This window comes from Tupaia chinensis, unplaced genomic scaffold (genome assembly GCF_000334495.1).
Source record: "Tupaia chinensis unplaced genomic scaffold, TupChi_1.0 Scaffold000354_1, whole genome shotgun sequence".
NCBI classification, from domain to species: Eukaryota; Metazoa; Chordata; class Mammalia; order Scandentia; family Tupaiidae; genus Tupaia; species Tupaia belangeri.
This window is the reverse complement of record NW_006159849.1, coordinates 1,399,332-1,404,558: the sequence shown is the minus strand read 5'-3', so window position 1 is coordinate 1,404,558 and position 5,227 is coordinate 1,399,332. Positions and strand designations below refer to the sequence as shown.

Below are 5,227 nucleotides of genomic sequence, written 5' to 3'. Positions count from 1 at the left end.
TAGAGACAAAGTGGAAAGAGAGTGTGGGAGAAGAAGAGCATAGGAAAGGAAATATGGGGGGAAATGGAGAGGTAAAACACTTGTGGGACACAGAGAAGGTTTATTATGCGTTGACGACGATGTGTATAATAGTCTCAACTAGGCTGGACTGAGGTGTATATCATGCTGGGTAAAGACTTCACAATCTAAATGATATATAGCAATTTAGTGTATGAAAAATAAATAAATAAATAGTTTAAAGAATCACTGGGGTTATCTACCAATGTGTTTATAGTGCGCAGAGTTTAATTAAAACACACTTAACCAAATCTTTTGACTTCATGCATCTTATAAATGTATTATTTTTATTTTTGTCTAGAGTAAAACTCAACTTTAATAACTCTCCCCCCCAAAAAAAAAGAATTCCAAATCTAGTTTACCATAATCTCCATTAGTCCCTGTGAGAGCCAGAAACTGAAGCCAAAGTGAGATGGCTATAGTCATCATTATGTCACTAGTTCTGTTGGTTTCTTGCAATAAACAGGTTTTCTTGATATTCTTGTCACTATCTAAAATGAGGTGAAGAGAGACAAACCAATGGAAATACATAGTTCAAAAGAAATGTGAATACGTATTCACTATGAAAATTCGGTATTAGGTACACATGACTCAATGAACCATTATAAGAGGAACTATAGTAAGAACTGTGATCGATATATAGAAAAGATGAAGAATAAAGAAGCAAAACATTTACGGGACCCAAGATGGAAAGAAATCTGTTGATTATAATGTGTATGATAATATTTTGGACCAATATACAGTGTATTCATGCTGGGAAAATTAATTTAGTATGCTGTAATGATACACAGTAAAATAAATAAATAATTAAAAGAAAAGATGAGTGATAAGAAATAAATGAACTTTAAACAAACAAACAAACAAACAAAATGATAGGGACAAATCCAGAGCTGAATGTCATCTCCCAGAACTTAAACAGAGAAAGATTAGACCACAACAGAAGATAAAGTAAGTACATGAGACTGAACTGGTAAAATAGAATTTTTATAACTTCTAAAACATTACTGGTTTTCTTCTATGCTTTGTTTATCAGATTTAAGAATTTTTTTCTTCTCTTGAGCTTCCAATAGATTCATGTACCTACTATTTGAACAGAATCCTAACCTGTTTCCTGGCTTTAAGCAAAACTCTCTTAACATTTCTTTATTTTGATTTATTAAAGCTAAAATGCCTTTTTGAAATTAAAAATATATTTTAAAATACCTATTTAATGACCACAGTAATCTATATAGTCTCAGCCAGGTGCTACTTTATAGTCTATTCATTATACCCACTGAGTTTCATGCCTAAAGTCAGACTTGTGTTCACAGATATGTATATATTCGCTGAACTTGCTATTGAAAGTATTTAGACTAATTAAGATATTTTGTGAATAAATAAAATGTGGGGTGGGGGGATAAAAGGAATGGAAAGCAACTGTAGATACCAGAGACAGAGTAGGAGGAGGGTGGGAAATGGCAGAGGAAGAGAAATAGAAATAAGAAATGGAAATTTATTTGATGATAACATGTACAATTAAGCCACTATACAGTATATTCTGGTTGGGAAATTGTATTTTGTATGTTGTGAAGATGTTCAGTGAATAAATGTACAATAAGTAAATTTAATTAAAAAAAAAGAATAAGAAGATAAATCTCTTCATCTGGTGGTTGATCATTACGGTGATGACCAAATTAAAGGGATGAAACTAACATCTGAGATGTTGTGGGCTTCTGTCAGTCATCATCTGACACACATTTTGCAGCTTCTCTTCCAGAAAATATAAGGTTGTTGAGAAAGTCATGACATATTGTTCTATGTTTTTCTATGCAAAGATGTATCATGACCTTTCCGACGACCCAATAATATATGCCACTTGCTTTAATTCAGAAGAGCATCATAATAATTACTATGCTTCACATACATAATAATGAAGACACCTAAGCAATATACTTCTGTGGTCCCATTATCGGTGATGTGTAATCACATGTTAAGCTTATCCTTTCCCTACTTTCCGTCTGGGTTAGTTAGCATCATTATCCTAATTTTCTTTCAATCCACGCACTGTTTTCAAATGAATGGAATGATAAACGCTTGACTCTGTTTGTCATATTCCAGTCATTAAGCCCAAGTCCTGTAATTCCTTTGTGTAACAGCCTCTTCTTTCCAGCAACCTCAAATTCAGCTGTATGTGAAGCAAAATATCTGGTCACTGGAAATGACTGCACAGGCCTGGTATTTTCATTACCTTGTTAGTTACTGAGAAAAAAGCAACCCATTCCATCCCCAAGTCTGGCTTCCTCCTCCCTTTCAGATGAATTCATGAGAAGAGCCAAAGTTCCTGGAATATTATGGAACCAGTGACCTTCGCATTCCTTGAATACATTTTCTTACTCTATTAATACTCCAGACTTCATTGCCTTTGGAGATTAAAAAGTTATTCTCAAACTTGATTATAAAAGAGCTTTAAAGATTTCATGCTTGGTGCTCTTCCCGCCATCTTTCTGTGCCACCATAATGGTGCGCATGAATGTCCTGGCTGATGCCCTCAAGAGCATCAACAGTGCTGAAAAGAGAGGCAAACGCCAGGTTCTTATTAGACCGTGCTCCAAAGTCGTTGTCCGTTTTCTAACTGTGATGATGAAACATGGTTACATTGGTGAATCTGAAATCACTGATGACCACAGAGCTGGAAAAATTGTTGTGAACCTCACTGGCAGGTTAAACAAGTGTGGAGTGATCAACCCCAGATTTGATGTGCAACTGAAAGATCTAGAGAAATGGCAGAATAACCTGCTCCCATCACGTCAGCTTGGTTTCATTATACTGACAACTTCAGCTGGCATCATGGACCATGAAGAAGCAAGAAGGAAACATACAGGAGGGAAATCCTGGGATTCTTTTCCAGGGATGTAATACACATATACAAATAAAATGCCGCATTAGGAAAAAAAAAAAAGATTTCATGCTTGGTTGGGACCAGCAGTTAGCATAATGGCTGTCACTGAACTTCCATGTAGTCAACTGCGGTTCAAGTCCTGGATCCGGTGGCTTAAACTCATGCCGAGCATGTGTGTGTGCATGCCCATGATCCCAAGAGGAGAATGGAGGAGAAGGGATTGCGGCATGGCCATACCCCCGAGGGGTGATTTCTCGTTTTCTTTCTCTCTGTCTCTGTCTTTCTGGCAAGCACACGCTCCCTATAGCAAAAACCTCTCCAAAAAAAAAAAAAGATTTCATGCTTGGGTAAATATTCTGAAAAGAGGTGATTGAAAACTTTCTTAGTGTCTGGCTAAGTTTAGTTTCTTTGCCCCCAATACAAAAACATCTTATAAGAAGTAGGAGAGTTTAAAACACATATAAGGCGGGACCAGCAGTTAGCGTAATGGCTATGTCGCTGGACTCCCATGTAGTCCCAGACCTAGTGGCTTAAACTCACACATGGCACACGTGAATGCGTGCCCATGATCCTGAGAGGAGAATGAAGGAGAAGGGATTGTGGCGTCGCCATCCCCCCAGGGGGGTGATTTCTCGCTTTCTATCTCTCTGTCTCTCTGTCTTTCTGGCCAGCACATGTGCCCTATAGCAAAAACCTCTCAGAAAAAAAAAAAAAAAGTATAAGGCTATTTCTTGTTTTTCATATGGAATCTGTCTTGTTGCCTTGGACTAAGATCTTCTAGATTTTATCTCATGCATGCTAGTTGGTTGTGTTTCATTATTTTAATCATTCTATACAAACCCTGGGGAATGTTAGAAAGAGAGAAATTCAAGCACAACGTAGTGGTATAATGCGTGGGAGAAAGGACACATGAGTTTCTGTGCCTGTCTGGATTTCGGTTTACTCATCTGTTCAATCAAGAATACAGTATTTATCTCACAAGGGCTGTGAAAAATATATATGAAATTTTTGAAAACTTTACAATACTAGAGAAGTTTATCACTGTTTTGATTATAGTAAAATCATAGTGTGATGGGGCAGGAAAAGACCTCAGAAATAAACTAGTCATTTGGATTTAAAAGATGAGAAAGTGAAGGCCCAAAGAAACCAAATGACCTACTCATGGACATAGAGTATGTTGGGTGCAACTCAAACCTGAAATACATTCATTGAAATCCTCCTCAGGTACCAACTCCGCAAGATCTGCATAGTCCGCATCGTCAGGGACGCTCGCTGGCACATATTGTCTCATCCAGAAAAAGAGATTCAGGTGTGTCTCCAGGTAACTTCCACCATATCGGAGCAGAGGCTCAAGATCACCAGATCTCCTCATCTTTTACTGAAAGACCAGAAATCCAGATTGTTTTGATATGTGAAAACTTCAAAATTTTAAATGACATTTCAACTTTTAAAACAATGCATGTAAGCCAAACAAATTATCTAAGGGCTAACATCCATCCGTGTCTACCAATTTGTGACCTCTGATCTACCTTCTTTGTCACGGTGTCAAAGTTCTCACGTGATCTAGCCCCTTCTTCCCTCTCCAGCTGGCTTTCTATTTCTCCTTGACTTGCATTTAGGATCCACTGCACCAACGGGCACACACTAAAACACACACACTAACTCTTGCAAATGTGCCCTTTGATTTTCACTCTGCTACCCTGGTTCCCTATTCGTAATGTACCCTGCTTGCAATAAATCTCTATGCCATAACTATTCAATACTGTATTTCTTTTTTCTTGAGAGGTTTTTGCCTTAGGGTGTGTGCACTTGCCAGAGAGAGAGATAGAGACAGAGACAGTGAGAGGGAAAGTGAGAAATCACCTCCCGGGGAGATGGTCATGCCCTTCTCTGTTGTCCTCCTGGAATTTTGGGCACACATGCACGTGTACCTGATGTGAGTTTCAAACCACTGGGTCCAGGACTCAAACTCTAGTTGGCTATGTGAGAGTCCATCGATATAACTGCTACACCTTCTGCTGGCCCCCAATATTATATTTCTTTTAAGTTGGCTTAGATCTTATTTCTACCAGGAAGGAGTCCCTGAACCGTTTCCATCAATATTCCACCACATCCAACATCCATTATGTTTTTAGGATATGTTGCTCATCTTATTCCATTTACCTATTGTCCTGCAAGTACTTAGAGTATGTCTGTTGTTTCAACCAGAACCACAACTCAACTAATGTAGAATTCAAATTAAACTCTTCATTTTTGCTCAGTATTGACCACTGATTTTTCTTTTCTTTCTTT

The 5,227-nt window shown here is 37.8% G+C and overlaps 1 pseudogene; it reads left to right on the top strand.

The window, feature by feature from the left end:
- Positions 1 to 2,523: 2,523 nt before the first annotated feature.
- LOC106735291 (40S ribosomal protein S15a pseudogene) overlaps positions 2,524 to 5,227 on the top strand; it is a 6,246-nt pseudogene continuing 3,542 nt past the window's right edge.